The 20,085-nt window shown below is 49.5% G+C and overlaps 1 protein-coding gene across 2 annotated transcripts in view; it reads left to right on the forward strand.

Moving 5' to 3' along the window:
• Positions 1–20,085, forward strand: part of ATP6V1E2 (ATPase H+ transporting V1 subunit E2) — a 29,428-nt gene that overhangs the window by 5,693 nt on the left and 3,650 nt on the right. The window contains exon 1 of one of the 2 annotated variants that reach the window (XM_056114627.1): positions 17,476–17,577. The exons of the other annotated variant lie outside the window; for it this stretch is intronic. The gene's annotated coding sequence lies outside the window, so the exon portion shown is untranslated. Of the gene's footprint in view, positions 1–17,475; positions 17,578–20,085 lie in introns of those variants that run through there. 2 annotated transcript variants of the gene reach the window in all.

The raw sequence follows: 20,085 nt of genomic DNA on the forward strand, positions 1-20,085 counted from the left end.
TGAACCCGGGTCAGCCGCGTGCAAGGCAAACGCCCTAACCGCTGTGCTATTGCTCCAGCCCCAGGATCTTCTTCATTTCACAAGCCATTCCTTTCTCCTGTTCGGTTCTTAACCATGTACCCAACTACCCAAATCAAGCTAAGAGAGAACTCCAGCACAGTAAGATGCCAGAAAAATTTTATTTTGGCTGTGTGTGTGTGTGTGTGTGTGTGTGTGTGTGTGTGTGTGTGTGTATCTCCTCACATCTGCCTCGGACATGGAACAGTGTATTCTTAGTTGCTCATTCAGTGTCCTGGTGGGAAGCACTGGTTGCTTAGTAAAATCTTCCTAGGGGCTAGAGAGAGAGCACGAAGGCTAAGGCATTCCTAAGTACCCCTGGTTCTTATGGACACCCCCTTCCCCCACCCTAGCAACACTGGAGCACTGTTGAGTGGAGGGTCTTCTGGCTCTTAAGCACTGCTGAGTTGCCTTAGTGGTCCCCAGCGTCACAGGGTCTGAGCACTGTTGATATTCCCAGGTCCTCACACTGAACCGCTGGCCTGTTTGGTCAAGAATCACCAGGGTGACCCCCCCAGTCCACCCCCAACACACACACACATAGACTCCCTGAGCGCCATTTTGGAGCTCCCCTCCTAAATAAACAAGATACTAGACTGGCTTCAACAGCAAGTGGATGGATCTCTGTAACAGAAACATCCAGGAGTAGCTTGAACTCAGATGTGGCTTGATCAAAATTCTGCCTTCATTTTTCTTCCAACAATTTTCCCCACGATTTTTTTCTTTGTTGAAATCGATTTGCTCCTGGGGTTGCCTTCTCTTCTGTAAGCAAAATGGTCGTACCAGGCTCAGGCGGCAGTGCCCTTCCCGTGTCTTCCCAGGGAGAGCACTGTCTGGGCTCGTTCACGGTACAGACGTCTTGGACTTTCTGATTCGATGAGCTTTGTTCATCACGGTCAGCAGGATGTCAGGCGGCTGTCATCTTAGGCCGGATCTTCTACCTGTCTCTGTGACAAGAGTCGGGGAACTCTCAGAGACACCAGGAGGCCAGGCTTTTACTCTCACTTAGATTCTGTGGTCCTGGCACAGTAAATGAGGGTATGGGTGGGGGGTGTATGCTGGGGAGACATCCAGCAATATCATTCCTTGTGGGCTGTTCACTAGTAAAGTTTCTAGAACGCCACAAACTAAAGAATCCTATGGAAGTATAAAATGTCAAGGGAAGAGGGAAAAAGAAGGGTCCAATTCAAAGCCTGTTTGGTTCCAAAATCCTACCAGCGGGATTGTCCAGAGAGGATCCCATGCTCATTATGACTCAAATTCTTGACCTGTACTAGGCATTCTTGTTACCTCTGAGCCTCCTCCTTAGAATTATCATTGAGAGGGCTGGAGTGACGGTACAGCAAATAGGGAGTTTGCCTTGCACACGGTAGACCTGAGTTCTATCCCCGGCATCCTATATGGTCCCCCAAGCACTGCCAAGAGTAATTCCTGAGTGCAGAGCCAGGAGTAACCCCTGAGCAGAGCTGGGTGTGACCCCAAAAAGCAATAAATAAATAAATAAATAAATAAAAGAATTATCATTGAGGTGGTGAATGTGTTTTTTTTTTTTTTGTGGGAGGCGGTTTCTAGGACTACACCTGGTGATGCTTAGGACTTACTCCTTGTTCTGCGCTCAAGGATCACTCTTGGTGGTGCCCGGGTTTGAACAGGCTTTGGCTACATGCTAGCTAAGTACCTCACCCCCTGACCTATCTTGGTGCCTGAGGCTGCTCTCCTTTCCTTATTATGCTCGTTTCTTCCACATGTGCCCAGTGTTTGCATATTGCAGCCTCTCCACTTCCCAGGACTCTTGGGCCACCCCATTGTATCAGGCCACAATCCTCTCCTAGTCCTCAAGTCCTCTCAGCCATCCAAGACTCCCTTCGCACCTTGATCTTTTAGAGCTGAGGCATTAGATGCGCTTTTCTAAAGGCATTTTCTAAAGGCTGATGGTCCAGATTCATAAGGAGAAATAAATTCAGTAAGAGTGGCTCTTTGACTTACATGTTTGGTTAGTGCTTCTAGCACTTTTCCTTTTCTGGTTGATGACACAAAAGAAACTCGGGAGCCTGCTCAGCATTTGAGAATTTGGGCTTATCTACCTAAGCATTTTCCCGGTTTTCATCTGTGACCGCGTTGTGCACCGTCCCCAGCTCAGGAGACCGGCCTTTAGAACTGCTGGGATTGCTGGCCATTGCCGATCTCTGGCAACGCATTTATTTTGTGCTTGCTTGTAAGAAAGGCTCATAGGGCCCACCTCTCATAAGGTCTAGACTAAGGTTAGACCTAGTCGTCTTCCAGAAAGAAAATGATTTTATTCCACTCTTGAGTACTCCACATTCACCCATGGACCACTCATGAATGTTTCTCCTCCATAGTGGATAGTTTGGGCAACTGAGCATCATCACAAACACATCCTGAGTTGGGGGAATCTTCCCCTTGGTGAATCTCATTGGGAAGAAAGATTGTCCCTTAGGGATGCTGAATATTGCAGGCTCTGGGTTTCTTCGTCAGACTCGAGAGCGGGTGTGACTTACATTAAGCAGAATGCACTCGAGGCTGTGGTCTTAGCAGTGGGCACACAGTCTAGTTCCTGGCACAGGAAGTGGCGCATCTGAATAGGTGGCAGTCATACTTGATATATCATGTTTCCAGTGCAGGGAGGACAGCGATGCATGGTGGTTGTCTAGAGTTCCGGGCCAGCAGTGGTCCCAGAAGTACATTTCTTGTTGGAGCTTGTGGTAGGCACATTCCAATCTTGAGCAACTTCTTAGCCTGCTCAAACTCCATGGACTCCTCATGATCCATTAAACATTCTTTTCAGTTCAGTCAGACACAGACAGCTCTGTTGCTTTCAACCAGCTTCCCTGAGAAGGAGGTGCAGACGCATCACTATCCGTAACGTACTTCATGCAGGGGAACTAGAGACATCCACTTCCACACTGGTATGAGACTCATTTCCTGCCCCGATCTGCTAAGGCTGATGGAACAAAATATCCCAGACTAAGGTATCTTGTAAGCAATCGAAATTCATTGGGACCAAAGAGACAGCTCAAAGGGATGAGCGCATGTGTGAGGCTCAGTATCACACAGTCCCCCATCACTTTTGGGAGCAGTTCCCAAACACAGAGCTGGGAGTACCTCCTGAGCATTAGTGAGTGCGACCCAAATCCCAGAATAAATTTATTTCTTTTAGTTTTGGAGGCTGTAAGTCCAGCATCAGGGTAACGGTCAGGCTGAGGGCTATCTTCAAGACTGCAGGCACTTTGGTATTTTCTCATAAGAAGGAAGGGATGGGGGAATTCTCTCAGGCTTGATTCACAAGGCCACTAACTCCATTCATCCAGGCTATACCCTTCAGACCTAATCATTTCCCAATGTTCTTCCACTTACTACCTGACAGTGGGTATCAGCTTTCCCCTCTCAATTATGAGGAGACACTTATGAGGAGAAATTCATCTTGTAATATTTTCTCAAGCAAGCGACTCAAAGATTGAGCAAATTGTAGGGAATCACTATTCTTAGAAATCAGGCAACACATAGCATAGACCATGATTCTTGAGACGAAGGCAGAAATGAAGCAAACTCTTTGTGGCCCCCGACTTGACAATGATTTTATAGATATGACATCAAAAGGACAAGAAAATAAAAATACATGAACTGGACCTCACCCAATCAAAAACTTTTTGCATCAAAGGACATGATCGAGAAAGTTCAAAGAAAACCTGCACAGTGGGAGAAAAGATTTGCAAATCATACACCTGAAATCACGATCATGATCATGATCATCCTGTTGTTCGTCGATTTCCTCGAGCAGGCACCAGTAACATCTCCTTCTTTCTAGCTCTGAGATTTTTAAAAGAGCCATTTCAATGCTCTTTCAGGATTAGGAGAATGAGACCCATCATGGTTACTGGTATTTGGCATATTGAGTACGACATGGGAAGTTTTCCAGACTCTGCAGTGCGGGCAGGATACTTTTGGTAGCCTGCCAGGTTTTCCAAAGGGGAAAAAAAAAGATAATAAGATGTCACGTGGCCACAAATGCGGCCGCACACTTCCGGAAGCTGGGTTTTATAGTCTCTGCGTTTTGGCCGTTGATGGGACCAACCTGGTGCTGGCGGCAGCTGGTGGGTGTGACGCCTACCTACTGGAAGATGGGGGGTCTGGGTGGAGAAGGCCCAGTCTTAATCCGAGTAAGCTTGGAGACCTCAGCCCCGGGACCCGCATGCCTGGGTTCCTCTGCCAGTTTTTTCATGCATGAGGCCCATCTGGATGTGTGGAGCGTGGTCCCAGCATGGCCGTGGCTGGCTCCGGAGGTCCTCATTGCTGGGGCTCTGCTCAGGGCGGCAGGGGGTGGGGGTAGAAACAACCCTCCACCCTCCAAGGGGCCCCGGTGAGGACAGCTAGGCGTGGGGGCAGGAGACCCTGCGCTGTTCTCCTCCGGGAGCTGGGTTTTATAGTCTCTGAAATAGGTACCAGAAATATACCTGAACTATATACCTGTGGAATATATGAAGAACACTTAGAACTCAGCAGCAAAATGACAAATAATCCAGGTTGTGAAGGTAGGTCAGTGGTAGAGCACTTGTTGCTTTCTGTGAAGACCCTGGGTTGGTTTTCCAACACACCTAACAAACCATCTAAAACACAATCTTAAAAATAGCTTGAACTGGGCCCTGACAGAGAGTACAGGGGATAGGGTGCTTGCTGATCTGGGTAGGAACCCTGGAACCCCATCTCATCCACTGAGCCCACCAGAAGTGATCACTGACTGCAGAACCAGGAGTAAGCTCTGAGCACTGCTGGGTGTGACCACCCCATCCCCTCCAAACAAAAACAAAGAAAAACAAACTTAAAATGCTCCAGATTAAAAGTAAGTGAAGGGGGGGAGGGGGGATACAGCAGGTAGGGTGTACAGCAGATAGTACAGCAGGTAGGGTGCTTGTCTTGCACAGGGCATACCCAGCTTCTATCTCAGGTATCCCATGTGGTCCCCCAGCCCTGCCAGGAGTGATTTTTGAACCCAGAGCAAGGAGTAATCCCTGAGCATGGCCCAGTGTGGCCACAAGATCAAAAAATGTAAGTGAAGGAGTTAAATAGACATTTCACCAAAGGAGATATTCAAATGACCAACAAACTCAAGAAACAACGTCCAACATCATTACTACCGTTGCGTAAATGCAAATAAAAGTCACAGCGTGACACTGTCCCATACTGCCAGGATGATTATGGCCACACATAAAAAATAGTTAGTGATGATGAGTAGGCGGTGAAATTGGAACCCTTTTGCCCTGCCAGTAGGAACAAAACATGCCCCCTCCCCTGTGAAAAACAATTTAGAAATGTTGTGAGAAAGTTAATCATAGACAGGACTGGGGAGATGGTACAAGGTTTGAGGTGCTTGTTGTCACGTGCAGCCAGCCTTGGTTTGAATGCCTGAACACCACCCACCAGAGGTGACGCGTGAGCACAGAACCGGGAGAGCTCTTAAACTTTAATTGAGGTGTAGACCCCAGCTTCTCCCCCACATTGATCAGAGGGTCAATATGTGACCTAGCAATTCTACTTCTAGACACATATTCTAAAAAAACAAAAGCAGACACTCAAACACGTATGCATGCATGATATGAAAGCATGATTCATAAGACCCAAAAAGTGGAGGGGCAGGGATGTGGCCCTTGAGTTCTGTCCCGTGCAGGCAGGGATTAAAGGGAAAATATGCTATGTAAATGCAATGGAATATTATTCAGTCAGAAAAAGAAATATTATATTTTGTCATACCGAAATATGGCTGCCTGTTGAAAATATGTGAAATGAGCCAAACACCAGTTCCAGTTGTGTGATTTCAAAATAGATAAAGCAGTTGGTGGTTGCTGTGGGCTGAGGGAGGGGAGATGAGGCTGCAACTGCTTAATGCCTCCAAGTGTCCCGTTGGGGGTGATACTAATGTCTGGAAACTACGTAGAAGGAATGGCTGCAAACACTGTAAATAAATTCAGAACGAACATATTGTTTCAGATGGACTATTACTATGAAATTCACCTTACTAAAAAGTAGTGTACCGGAAGACAAGTAAGAAAAAGAAAAAAGTAAGGCAGGAAAAGAAATAGAAGAGTGGAGACTCGTAGGAATCAATAGCAGGACGCCAGCCTTAGACCAAATCCTCCTGGTGATCGGAGGCTGGCACTGGGGCAAGGTGCAGGGTAAAGGGGGAGTCTAGAGTGAGCACTTCAGGGGTGAGAATGCAGAAGGCAGGTGTCCGGCTCTGAAAGAGGGCTGGTGAGGGGCCGGGGCTGGGGAGCCGGGTGTGCCTGACCGACCTTGACACGTGAGTCAGCACACCTGTGGCCTGCTGTGTGCAGCTTCCATCCATTCAGCCCTGACCTCCCCCACAGCCTCCCTGCGCCCTAGCTGGCTCTTGGGGTTCCTGGGGATCCTGGGGCCCAGGGCGAGGGGGCTGGACCCCGAGTGCTCTACGCTGGAGATACCCACGCAGCGCCTGTGTCACGGGCCATGTGACTCTGAGGAGCCTGCTTCACGTGGGGATTTCCAGCAGCTGCACAGAGCCTGGGCTAACCTTCAGCCCTTCAACAATGTGGCTGAGCGGGTTGCAGAATGGCTGAAACGATTTCCTGTTGGTTGGTAAATGTTCGTGCTGGGTGCTCTCAGGGATGCCCCATCACTCAGGCCTCTCTACTAGGTTCCCTCTGACCCGATTCAACATCTTTCTTTCTTTTGGGGGGCTGGAGGTGGGGGGAAGAGAGTCATCCCAGAAGCACTCTTGAGCCCAGGGGCAGCTGGCAGCAGAGCTACCCCAGGTGGTGCCAAGGGTGGGTGGGGCAGGCAGTGCCAGGACTCGACCTCAGGGCCTTGAGCGTGCCAGGCAGAAGCTCCAGCCTGCTGAGCTATCAGCCTGGCCCCTGATTCAACAGCCTTTTTGTTTGTTTGTGATTATGTTTTGTTTGCTTTGGCACATAGGGTGGTGCTCAGGAGATCATACGTGCTGTGGGGACTTGAGTCAGTGTCGGCTGTAACTGTGTGCTAGGAAAGCACCCGAACCTCTGTGTCATCTTCCCAGCCACTTCAGCATCTTAAGGGTTAAGACCTGGCAAATTGGGGGGTGGATGGGTGGGAGCCTCCAGACTGGCTTCCAGTTGAGTCAGAACTCTGGTTGCCCCCTTGTTACATCTGTGGAGGTAAGGGACCGGTGGGGGGAGTGGGCACCTCCCAGCTTTCCGGTCACTTCTGTGCCCACAGGTCCATTGGTTAAACACTGTCCAGTTTCTATCTTCCTACTGGAGCTCCGTGTTCAGGGGCATCGGGAGGAGGTGGGCCTCGGGACTGGGCCTTGCGTCAGTGCTTCCCATCTGGAAGCACTTCCCCTTTAGAATCTGAAAGAGGGTTTTGAATTCCTAGGCTTGCAACAGTCTAATGGGAGAACCATAAACTGTTGGAGAGCCACCAGTCTATGAAGTGGCACCAGCCATCCATTCATCATTGTTGGGTCCAGCAAATTGCTACTGAGCTACAAGTGCACTAGACCCTTTTGTGTTTGTTTGTTTGTTTGTTTGTTTGTTTGGGAACCACACCCGGTGTTGCTCCGGGCTTATTCCTAGCTCTGCGCTCAGGGATCACTCCTGGCGGGGTCCTGGGGACCATATGGGGTGCTGGGGATGCGACTCAGGCAAGCACCTTACTCACAGTACTATCCTACGTGCCCACACACTGTACCCATTTTTCTTTAAGCAAGCCAGTGTAGATGTCCCACTCTGTAGCGGGACTGATGGGGCTGAAGACACTTTTTTTTCCTTACAGGATTTTCAAGCCTCTTCCAGGTTGAGCCTGGGAAGCAGGGGGAGAGCTTCAACACTGACACCCCAATGTTCCTTAAACCAGGACAAGTAGCAGGTGTGGCTTCTGTGTAGCCCTGGTTACGCGGGGCCCTCTTAGGTGTTCCTGGCCTCAGGCCCCTGGACAGAGGCTGAATCAACCAGCTCCCTCTGAGGGGCTTATGTCCAGGGACTCCTGGTCAACTTCACACTCTGGTGCCTTTCTAGAGCTCTGTCCTCTGTCCACAGGAAGCTGCAGGAATGTAGTTTTGGAAGGACAGGAAGTGGGACAGGAAGGTGGTGAATGACAGCATCTGATCCGTGCTCCCCTTGGCACGGTCTGTGGCCTCGCAGCCCTCCTGTGAGCTGGGACTGGTGGCGGCACTCGGAACACGCATCTTCATTTTTCTCTTGAGGCGCCAAGATGGGCAGCGTGCTTCGTGACTGAGTTTCAAGCATAATTGTGTCCCTCCACCACTGCCCCCAGTTTCCCTCCTGCCCCGCAGACTGCCTCTACGGCAGCAACCTTGTTCCTCCTTTAGGCACTGTGGTTTACGTTACAGCTATTGATACGGTTCACGCACATCACTTTACCACCTTTGAGCAACCCCTTCTCCTCCAGAGCGACCCCCATTGTCCCTCGTCTCCCCCGTACCCCAGCCCTAACCCCAGTGGCAAGTTTCCTGCTGAAGTCCAGTTCTCATGTTCTCTGTTTCTGTTGCCTTTGGACATTTGTCATACCCCTGCTGTCACTGTCACTGTCACTGTCCTCCCATTGTTCATCGATTTGCTCGAGCGGGCCCAGTCCATTGGAGACTTTGTTGTTACTGTGTCTGGCATATCGAATACATCACGGGTAGCTTGCCAGGCTCTGCCGTGCAGGCGAGATACTCTCGGTAGCTTGCCGGGCTCTCCAAGAGGGGCAGAGGAATCGAACTCGGGTCGTCCATGTTGCTGCGTGCAAGGCAAACGCCCTACCGCTGTGCTATCGCTCCAGCCCCATACCCCTGCTATGTTTCTTTATATCACACATGAGAGAGCTCAGTCTGTATCTCTCCCTCTCCTGACTTCACTCAGTGTAGTAGCCTCCAGATCCATCCACATAGCAGCAAACTGCTTGATTTCACCTTTTCTTAAAGCCAAAGAGGATTTTCATTGTGCATATGTCCCACAGTTTCTCTACCCAGTCACCTGTTCTTGAACATTTGGGGTGTTTCCAGATTTTGTCTGCTGTGAATAATGCTACAATAAACATAACGTCTTCCCTGAACTGTGTTTTTGGGTCCTTGGGATATATTGCCAGGAGTAGCATTGCTGGATCCTATGGAAGCTCAATTCCTGGTTTTCTGAGGAATGTCCTTCCTGTCTTCAAAAAAGACTGGACCAGTTGACATTCCCACCAATAGTGAATCAGGGTCCCTTTGTCCCCGCATCCATACAACATGGGTTTTTTTGTTTGTTTGTTTGTTTTGTGACGTGTGCTGGTCTCTGTGTATGCATCTTGACCTTGTGGTCTCTCTGGGCCATGTCTGGATGGACATAACTAATGTTCACTGGAGCCGTTCTCCAAATTGTGGACAAAGAGGCCTGAATCTTAGAGACTGAATCCTGCTCACTTACCGCTGAGGCATCTGAGGCTGGGGGGATCCTGGCTAATTAGGGGAACTATCTGGTTCCCAACCTGGTAGGAAGGGGGAGAAGTGGGTCCCACCCTGCGGCAATTCCATGACCACTGGTGTCTGGGGTGTGGTCCATGAATGCTGGTCATAGGTTCGGAGGAGATCCAGTTAGAGGCCCGCCTTGCATGTATAAGGCTGAGTTCCAGCAACTGAGTGCCCATAGGGGAGGTCCTACCAAATTAAAGTTTGAGAAAAGGTCAGTATAGATCCTGTTCATACATCACTCAGCCTGAACTCACACTAGTACCAGCCATTCCCACTCTCCCCCCACCTTAGAAGAGACCTTTCTGGTAGACAAAACTTTACTGAGTGGATTGAGTGTGTATCTAAGCCCCGCCAAGGGTCTGCCTCAGTACTAGCATCACTGTCACTGTCACTGTCCTCCCGTTGTTCATCGATTTTCTCGAGCGGGCCCAGTAACGTCTCCATTGGAGACTTTGTTGTTACTGTGTTTGGCATATCGAAGACATCACAGGTAGCTTGCCAGGCTTGCTAGCATGGGTATTTTGTGTTAACTTTTAAGACAGTGATTTTCCAACATTGCAAATCACGGTGACATATATTTGCTACGATCCAGAATATATGCATGTGTGCATATTATATACATAGTGAAAAAATATTATATATATATATAAAACAAGTTCCTAGGATGATGAACTCTGAATATTTATTTATTTGTTTAATTTTTTATTGAATCCTGCTGAAATACAGTTACAGGATTATTCATGATTGAGTTTCGTGCATGCAGTGTACTAACACCAATCCCCTCACCAATGTCCACTTCCCTCCATCAGTGTCCCCAGTTTTCCTCCTGCCCCTCGATCCCAAGCCTGCCTCCATGGCAGACACTTTTTCCTTTCTTCCTCCCGCCATGCCCGTTTTGGCACGGTGGTTTACAATAATGTTACCGAAAGGATATCATTCATGCCGCCTTTCCTCCTTTCAGCATCCAGCCCTTGTGCAGAGCGAGCCCTTGGTATTTCAATTTCATCTCATAGCTCTTTAAGAAACCCTGCTGGAAGATTGTTTGCCCTCTGGCTACCAGAGAGGTTGGTGTCACAGAGGGGTAAAGAAATCTTCCAATTAACTCAACAGCAGCAGGAAACCAACAACCTGATGGGAAAATGGACAAAGGACCCGAATACAAATTTATGTTCATTGATAGACAAGTGGACAAGAAGCATGTGACAAGATGATCAATACCACTAATATTGGGAAAACTGCAAATCAGAACAGAAAGGAATGCCATCGTACACATCAGGATGACAATGGCCAAAAGGCCCAGAAAATAACAAATACTGGTAAGAGAGATTAGAACCCTCACTGTGTGTAGCTGGTGAGTTGTGAGAGGGTGTGGTACTTACGGGAAATGGTCGAGCAGGGCTTCAAACAAGGAAACAATGACTTGCCACAGACCCAACATTTCCACTTCTAGATATTTCATGAGCACTTCCATTGTTGAGCATCTGCTCCCAAGAACGGGAAGCAGGGGCTTAAACAGATATTTGTGTTTCTGCAGCCTTATTCCCAGTAGCCAAATGGCAGGAGCAGTTCAAGGAAGCAAACCATTCATCAATAGATAAACTGAAGTGGTAACTACAAACAACGGGGTGCTCTTGGCCTTGCCCAGGAAAGATATTTTGATATAGAAGGGGTGAACCTCGAGGACATTATGCTGAGTGAAGTAAGCCAGTCCCAGATAGTGTCTGATTCCCTTCATTCATTCACTCATTCATTCATTTATTTGGGGATCTAGGCTCACATCTAGGTGTTAGGGGTCACTCCTGTGCATTGCTGGGGATTGAGCGGGCACAGTCTGAGGCAGGCAAGTCCCTTCGCCTTAGTACTCTCTCTCTCCTTCCCTCCCTCTTGCTCTCCCCCTCCCACCATCCCCCCGCCCCCCCCCCCGCCCCCCCCCCGGCTCCTGATTGATATGCTCTACCTAGAGAGGACATATTCTTGTCATAAAGCGGAAGGATGGTTTCCTGGGCTGGGGTTGTAGGGTTGGAGAAGAATGGAGTGTCCTATTGAAGGAGTTCAGTTGAGGAGGACGAGAGATTTCTGCAGGCGGATGGTGACCAGGTGGCACGCAGGGTAAAAGCACTTGATGCCTGGCGATGAGACACTTGAACGTGGTTGAAACAGTGAAGTGTATGTTGTGTGTATGTTTCCACCTTCAAGAAAGATAAGGCGGATTTGCTTTGACAGCAGGGCTCCCAGCCTCTCTGAGGGCTCATGGCCCCATGCCCACACTTCCAAGGCGGTAGAGGATCTTCAGCCCTTCAGATGGGGCTCGGGGGTGGAACCAAAGAGTTTGGCTTGCTGGGGAGAAATTATCACACATTACCCATGGGCTGAGCCTAGTGGCTTTGAAGTAAACTTCCCGCAGATGCTCGCAAAGGAGAAATTGTGTTGGGGCTAATCAGTGAAAATAATGTGTGTGTGGGGGGGAAGTGCTTCTCATGGTGCTGATGCCCCAGAGGTGCGTGCTCTCTCCAGCTCACCTGCACGGGTGCGACTCTGGGAACAAGCTCTGAGTGACACTCCCTCTGCCCCATCGTAGCCAGCCCCAAGGTGGGGGGAGAGACAGAGAGACAGAGAGAGACAGACAGATAGACAGACAGAGACAGAGACAGAGAGACAGAGAGAGACAGAGACGGGGGGGAGAGAGAGACAGAGAGAAAGAGACAGAGAGACAGAGAGAGGTGGGAGAGAGAGACAGAGAGGGACAGAGAGAGAGAGGGACAGAGAGACAGAGAGAGAGGGAGAGAGACACACAGAGACAGAGGAACAGAGGAACAGAGACAGAGAGAGAGCAAGAGATAGAGAGAGACAGAGAGACAGAGAGAGAGAAAGAGAGAGAGAGGATCCTGGGCACTTGGGCTTTCTTCTTTGGGCAGCTCCTGGCTGTGGCTTGCTCTCTCTCCCGTGCTCCGGGGCACTGCATGGGCCAGCCCAGAGCTGTCGGACCCGTCTGGCTCTTATCTCCTTCCATTCTTGCACCTTGTCCAAGTCCTCACCCAGGCACCGTCCAGGCACGGCATTTGCCTTCCACCCAGGCTCTCTCGCCTCTGCCCAGGGTTGAATCAACTCACCACCCTTCGATGGGGCGCCTTTGCCACCGCTCCAGTGCCACTCCAAAGGTCTAGACAAAGCTCACCCCCACTGCCATGGCATGGCTCCCTGCTGTCCCCAGACCCCCTCTGCATTCCCTCCACTCCCGGTGCCTTTGCTCCCAGTGTTCAGACCACCCTCTGCTCCCTCTGCTGTCTGCCAGATGGCTCAGCCTTTAAACACTGCCTTCACGGCTCCCTCCTGGAGAGATTCCCTGCACCCCTCCCCGCCCCCCGCCATAGCCCCCTTCTCCCCTGAACCCTGCAGCAAGCATCCAGTTCCTTTTTTTGCCATGACTCCCATCTCAGAGGCAGGGAGCCAGGCCTCCCTGGACAAACCCAAGGCATTGCTGGGACTTGGGAATTCAGAAAGACTCAACTGATCCTAGTCTGGGCAGATACTTCCTACTGGCTGATTGCTCTCCATGCCCTCCCCCAGTGGCTTCTCCAAATTACGACATGGAGGACACAGTAGGCGTGTCTCGTGCCATCCACCCACAGGCTGACTGTCTTTAGGCCACTGTCTTGTACACTGATGAGCTGGAGCCCCTCATTTGTGTCATTTTCTGGACGATGCTGAATCTTAACATGCCACGTCCACGTGTGCCCCAAGCCCGTGGTACCATCCGTGCCACATCGGCATGAAGTCGCCTGCTTGCTGCTTCCTCGCTCCCTTTCTGCTATGGGTGTGGGAGACAGGCTGGTGTCTCCCTTGCTCTCTCCTGGGCCTGCCCAGTGAGCGGCTCTGTGGTAAGTGGCCAACAAGTAGTTGTGGACAGATGGGAAAAGCGGCTTCCTCCTGCCCACATACCTGGACTTGGAATCACTCACAGGAGTCAGTATTTCTTTAAATGTCCTAACCCAGTTCCCTGTTTCCCCAAGTTGCCCTGTACTCTAAGCTCTAGGAAGCACCCCTGCCCCCCTTCTGCCTTCTGCAATGTCCCGTGGGTGGGGGTCCACAGGGAGGGCTGTTTCTCTTTTGGCCTGGGGTAGAGAGCCCACACCCAGACCTGTCTGCTTACAGATCCCAGCTGGAATGGAAAACAGCTGCTTCCCAGGCTGGGCTGGGCTTCAGGGTGACAGACATGCATCCCCCATCAGCTCCCTCCTCCCGACCACAGGGCTGGATTCCATACTTCCCCAGCGTGTGCACGGGCCCACGGAGGGCCTGAGAACAGACTTCCAAGTTTGGGCCTCCTTGAAGTACCCCTTCAACGTCCATGAGTGCAAAAGCATCGATTTGGGGCCTGCGGGGATGGCTGGGGGTCTTGGAGCACTGTCGTGGTCATGAGTTCAAATCCCTGGTGCCTTCCACATGCTGGGCAGGGTCCAGGCAGCACTGCTGTTTGAGCCTGGCAGCTCTGCCGTCTAGGATCTCTGCATCTGCAAACAATTTCTAGCCACAAAGCAGCCAGGTGTGTGAGCAATGCTCCTGGGTGTGACCCTCAGAGAAGCTATAACTAAAAAGTCATGTGAACCATGGGCAGGAAGTGAGGCCCCCAGCCAGCACACGTGAGAGCCACAGCTGTGTCAAAGAGTGAGACTCCCAGCCAGCGCATGCACAAAATCTGACTAACCTAGCAAATCCTGGTGAGCACACACCCAGCCTGATGTGAAAACCCCCAGTGAGCCTCAAGCAGACAAGTGGCAAAGTTGGTGTGTGTGCATGAACGCTCGCATGTCACCAACAACGGAGAGAAGCGGGGAGGAAATAAAACACACAATCTGTTTGGTCTGGGGCCTCCCACGTGGTGTTCAAGAGACACTGGGATGTTGGTGCAGATCATTAGGATGAGTCCTTGGACGCTGCCCTGCAAGCAGGAAGTAGAACCAGGACCCCACTTCGAAGTGGGCAAGCTGAAGCTTGTGAGTCTGATATGGAAAGGGTTAACAAGTCTTCCTACTTAATATTCACACAACACAGGGGCACTCCCAGCCACTGTCAAGCTATCAGACTGGTGATCCAATACAAGGGGACACCACAGCAGTGCGTGGGTGTCTCCTGGGTTACACCTGGTGATACTCTGGGGGTCAGGGGTCTCAAGAGTTATATTCAGCAATGCCTAGGAGACTGTGTAACTGCTGGGGACAAAATCTACACTCTAATTTCTATATTATCTCCCCCGGTCTAGTCAATTTTTAAAACATCTCTTTCCCAGGGTCTTCTAGAGTGAATTTGGGAGTGTTGGCTGCGATCTAGTTCCTTGTTTGGGTTTTGGACCACACCCCGTGATGCTCAGGGCTTGCTCCTGGTTCTGTACTCAGGGATCACTCCCATTCGTGACGCTGGGCTGTCCGCAGGCAAGGTATTGCCGTGACCACTGTACTCTCTCTTCCTGGCTCCAGGGCTCTATTGGTTGACCTGGGGTGGTGGTCTTCAAATCTTGGCCCCATAATTCACTGTTGCTCACTTACATTCTCTATACTTTTGCAAATGTTTAATATTTAGCAAAACAAAAGACAAAGCAAAAAAAAAAAAACAAAAAAAAAAACAATGAAAAAAAGAAGTTCCTCCCGCAAGCCAGTCCCATCCTCCACCCCCACTGACCCTCCACCCCACACCCCAGCCCCTGGCCCTAATCCAATCAGTTTAGGTTTGCCTTGTTGCCAGAGTCAGGCAGCACTAGTTTAGCGAGAGAGCCAGTTTCTTGTCCTCAAGGCATTTCTTAGAGAAAGCAAGTGGTCGGGCAACAGAAGATTCTGGGTCCAGCTTGAATTAGATCTTCAAAAATAGGCCGTGCAGTCATCCTCAGAGCCCAGAGGTCAGGGAGGCAGGAGGCTCACAGCGGCTCTGGAAATAGGGCGGATTTCAGTCGAGGAGAGAGGCCAAGGAAGTATTCAGTCTAGAGAATGGAATGAGCGAAGGCTGTGCTAGTTTGGGTGGGGGCAGTGGGCAGGGAAGGGGGCGGGGGGCACGGCTGAACCACGAAAGGACCTTGGTGGTGAGTATTCCAGCAGAGCAGGGGAGCTGGGAGGGCCGAGATTCTGGACCCTGAACCCGAGTCAGAAGGGGGGTGGTTGGTGATGGGGACCCGCCGTGCCCAGTCCTGAAGTGAAGGGCCTGCAAGCAGCCTCTGACATGCGCGTGTCCCGCTGCTTGCTGTTTTTGTTGCTGTGCCCCGGCCACAGGCCCGTGTGGATTTATAATCCCCATCCCAGACAGGCTGCAGGTTCCGTCTGCCAGACACATTCTAGGGGACCCGCATTCCTGCAGGGATTCCTTGCTCAATCCTCAGCTCTCTTTCCTGCTCCACCCCACAGCTGCTGTCTGTCTGGGGCTGCAGCCTCAGGAATGGGGTGGGGGGACGGGCTTCGGGGGCCCGCCCGGCTTCAGCCCACGAGTTTGGGCATTTAGGGGCTTCCCTTTCCCAATCACGAACGGGGCTGGCCACCCGAGACTGTGGCCACGGAACCAGAAAGAGTGGGGGTGAGGTCCAGGGGGTAACTCGGCACTGAGAGTGATCCCTTGCAAGAACAAAGCCAGGAATCCACCCCCAGGGCCACCGACACCCACTCTGTGCCCCCAACAGGCTCCCTAATTAAGGATATGCGAGCACTGTGACCAGGAGTGTGGCCCCGTGGGCTCACAGCCCCCAGCATGTGGAAGTGCACCCCAGTGAGTACTTGTGCAGACAGGCCAAGTGTGTGTCACCCCGAGATCGCAGCCGCAGCAATGACCAGGGGAAGGGAAGGGGAAAGCAAAGGTTAATCAAAATGAATAGTCAACGATTCTTAAAAAAGAAAAGAGAAGTAGTTACTCCGGACCTCAGGTAGGACTGCTCAGCGTATCTTTCCCTTCTATTTATTGGAAGGGAGTGGGTCACACCTCAGCAGTGCTCTGTGCTCAGGGTGACTCTGGGGGTGCTCAGGGGACCATGTGTGGTAACAGGGATTAAACCAGGATTGGCCACATGCAAGGCAAATACCTTACCCCCGGACTGTCTGGGGGGGCTGCTAAGTTTGGTAGGAAGAGGAAGCCTTAAAATGTACTTCCGTGTCTTCCAGGAAGTGGAAATCACACCAGAGTACTCTACATGCAAAGCAGGGCTGTACTGGAAGAACCCTAGAGCGCAGAAGAGCTAGCTCAGAGCAACAATAGTGACAATGACAGCAATAACCAAACACGAAGAGTCACCATGTGCCTCCGTAGCTCAGCGTTCCCTGCTTCCATTTAGCTCTTCCGTTATGCTCTCGTGTGGACGCTAGAGGTGTTCTCTTGACACAGAGAAGGAAACTGAGGTCTCCGGCCGGGGAGATGCACTGCTTTGTCCGACACATGCAAATACTAAGTGTAGAAGTGGGATCCCAGTGTCAGCAGCTTGATCCCAGAGCCCACGCTCAAGCCCTGTCTGGGTGTGAGAGGAAGTCCTCCCGCACCAAACCCCAGCACACTGGCCCCTGGGCATGGCTCTCTTCGAGACCATCTGGCAAATTTTGCTTGCCCTGGTTTCTTATTAAGCCATTTTGGGATTTGGCTTTCCATGCAACTCCCATTCCGGGCCAGAAGGCTACGTATGATCTGCCAACACAACAGCTGAATTTTCCATCCTCAATTAATAAATGTGTCTGTGTCCACATGTCTCTCTGCTCAGGGCCTGGTTAAGGTGAGCTCACCTCAAACTAAAGCTCACCACAGGCCAATCATTGAGATGCCAAGCACACAGGCCAGCCCTGGCCTGAGTCCCTGTGCCAAGGAAATCCCTCTTGGCTTCCCCTTGGAGGACTTGGCCCGCCTTCTCAGTGACAGCCTGGGTCTTTGGATGCGAACCATGGGAGGGCGGGGGAGGGCGGGAGAGCTGAGGGTCTCTGCAGAAAGAAGGAAGCAGCAATACCAGATTCCAGGGTGAGTTCCAGGTTCCACATTCTGCACGCAGGTGCCGGTGCCAGGGCAGAGCTGGGCCTCGGCTCGGACCGGTAAGAGATCAAAGCTTCAGTTTCCCTTACAGACAGCCTGGGGTCCCTGAGTCCCCCACGACCCACCCTTTCTGTGACCAGGGAAAGGGCCTCCAGAGCTGGGCCAATGAAGCGTTTCCCAGGGAAGCCTCTTAACAAATAATTAAAAGGACTTGCCTTATTTAGAAGCAGACATTGTCTTGCTTTATTTAGAAGTCTTAAAAATCATCCTACAATAATGGGGGAATGGGTAATATAAACATCATATTATATATATAATATAACGGGGGTGGCTGACTTTGAATCACAGCTTGTAAATGTGATCCCCTCGTCTTGGTCTTTGTCATAAAATCTGGGTTGTTTTCTCACCCAATCTAAAACACTATTATATCTTAAAATCGGTGACTCGTCTGGTCTCGTCCCCAGAGACTTGCCTTCCTCTCATGGGCTGTTTTTAACATCATCGGAACTTGTGCTCCAGCGGGCCGGCCAGTCAGCTCCGCCTCGTGACGGCGTCAAAGCGGCACTGGCCCTCGGGCAGGTCTCTGCTCTTCCCCTCCTGGACAGCTGGGCCACTGTCTCAGGACTCCTCTCTTTGGTCCAAACTCCACCTAAGAGTGAAAGAAAGGGTAAAAATCACACAATCTGAAATCTACCCACTTAACAAAATTTTGCCATGCTGCACAGTATTATTAACCACATGTCTCGTCCTTCGTCTTGTGCCAACAAGGCATGTACCCACTGATCATCAGTTCCCTAATCCCTCCTCCCCTAGCGCCTGGCAACCCTCATTCTACTTCTTTTTTGCTTCTATGACTCTGACTACTAGATTACACCTCTTTGAGTGGATTCATGCAGTATTTGTGACTCATTTCACTCAGCTCATGTTCCTAGAGTTCATCCATGTTAGAATATATGTCAAAATTTCTTTTTTGAAGGCAAAATAATATTCCATTATGTGTCCATACAACAACTTTAATTTTTTAAAATTTCTTTTTTATTTTTGGGCCACATATGGTGGTGTCCAGGACTTACTCCTGGTTCTGTCCTAAGGGGTTACTTCTAGGGGAATCGGGGAATCATATGTGGTGGCAAGGATCAAACTGGGATCAGCTGTGTGCATAGCTTGTGCCTTAATCCTTGTACAGTCTCTCCAACCCTATACAATATTTTCTTTGTCCATTCAATGGCCAAAGAACACTTAGGCTGTTTCTATGCTTGGCTACTGTGAATGATGGCACAATGAACTTGGGAGTGCAATGAACTTGGGGATGTCTTTTTTGAGATTCTACTTCTAATTTCATTCTTTTAATGAATACTCATATGTGACATTGCTGGATCCGTTATAGTTCTATTTTTTTTCAGTTATTTCCACTGTTAAAAAAATAGCCACACCATGTTATATTCCCACTAATCTTGTTCCCATTTCTCCGTATTCTCACCAATAGTTATTTTACATCCTAAGAGGTAAAGATGATAGAGCATAGTGATTTTAATTTGCTAATATCGAGTGTATTTTTATATACCTTTTGGGTATTTGTAGATCTTCCTTAGATAATTGTCTAATTCATTGCTCATTCTTTTTTCTCTTTCTTTTTTAATTTAAAAAATATATTGAGTTGTAGAATTTTCTTACCTACTTTGGATATTAACCCCTTATCAGATGACTGGTTGCAAATACTGTCTCCCATTCCATAGGCTGCTGTTGTAACTACATCTTTGATTCCCTCTGTCCTGCAAGTTTTGAGTTTAAGGTAGCCCTTTAGTTCATCTTTGTTGTTGTTGCTGTGCTTTTGGTGTCTTAGCCAAGAGATCACTGACATGCCTATTATCAGGAAATCTTTCTCCTGTGTTTTTTTTTTAAAATTTTACCCTTCAGAGTTTAAGTTTTCAGTACATTTCAGGTTGAGTTTATCTACCAAAAACTTAGAGAAAGGGCCAATATCTTTCTTTTGCATACAGATAATGGCCATTATTTCTTCAAATAAACTTCCTGTCCCTTTCTCATTCTCCTTTCCCTTTGGAACTCCTAAATGATATGGACTTTGGATTTTTTTAAAAAAATTTTTATGTAGGAGTACTGCTATTTATTCAGCCACTGATTAGCTTATTGAATTGGGCATGAATGCCACCTTACTTTTTTTTCATTTTTTATAATTTTATTTATTGAATCACCATGAGAGCAGTGACAAAGCTTTCAGGTTTAAGTCTCGGTCATACAATGAAACACCCATATCTTCACCAGTGTCCATTCTCCGCCCCCCAAAACCCCAGTATACCCCTATCCCCCAACCTCCCTCTACCTGTGGAGCAGATTTCTCTCTCTCTCTACTTTGATTACATTCCATTTTTTGACACCAGACCACCATTATTATTTGGGATTTTACCCCAACACTCAGATCTGCTGAAAAGACAACAGTAGACAATTTGTTTTCTATTGCTGGTTATGAATAACATGTGATGTCACGTGGCTGCAGTAGTGGCCGCTTGATTTTGAAATTCTGAAATTTTAATACTTAAATCTGGAGG

Source organism: Sorex fumeus, unplaced genomic scaffold (genome assembly GCF_029834395.1).
Source record: "Sorex fumeus unplaced genomic scaffold, SorFum_2.1 ptg000003l, whole genome shotgun sequence".
In the NCBI taxonomy this organism is placed as follows: domain Eukaryota; kingdom Metazoa; phylum Chordata; class Mammalia; order Eulipotyphla; family Soricidae; genus Sorex; species Sorex fumeus.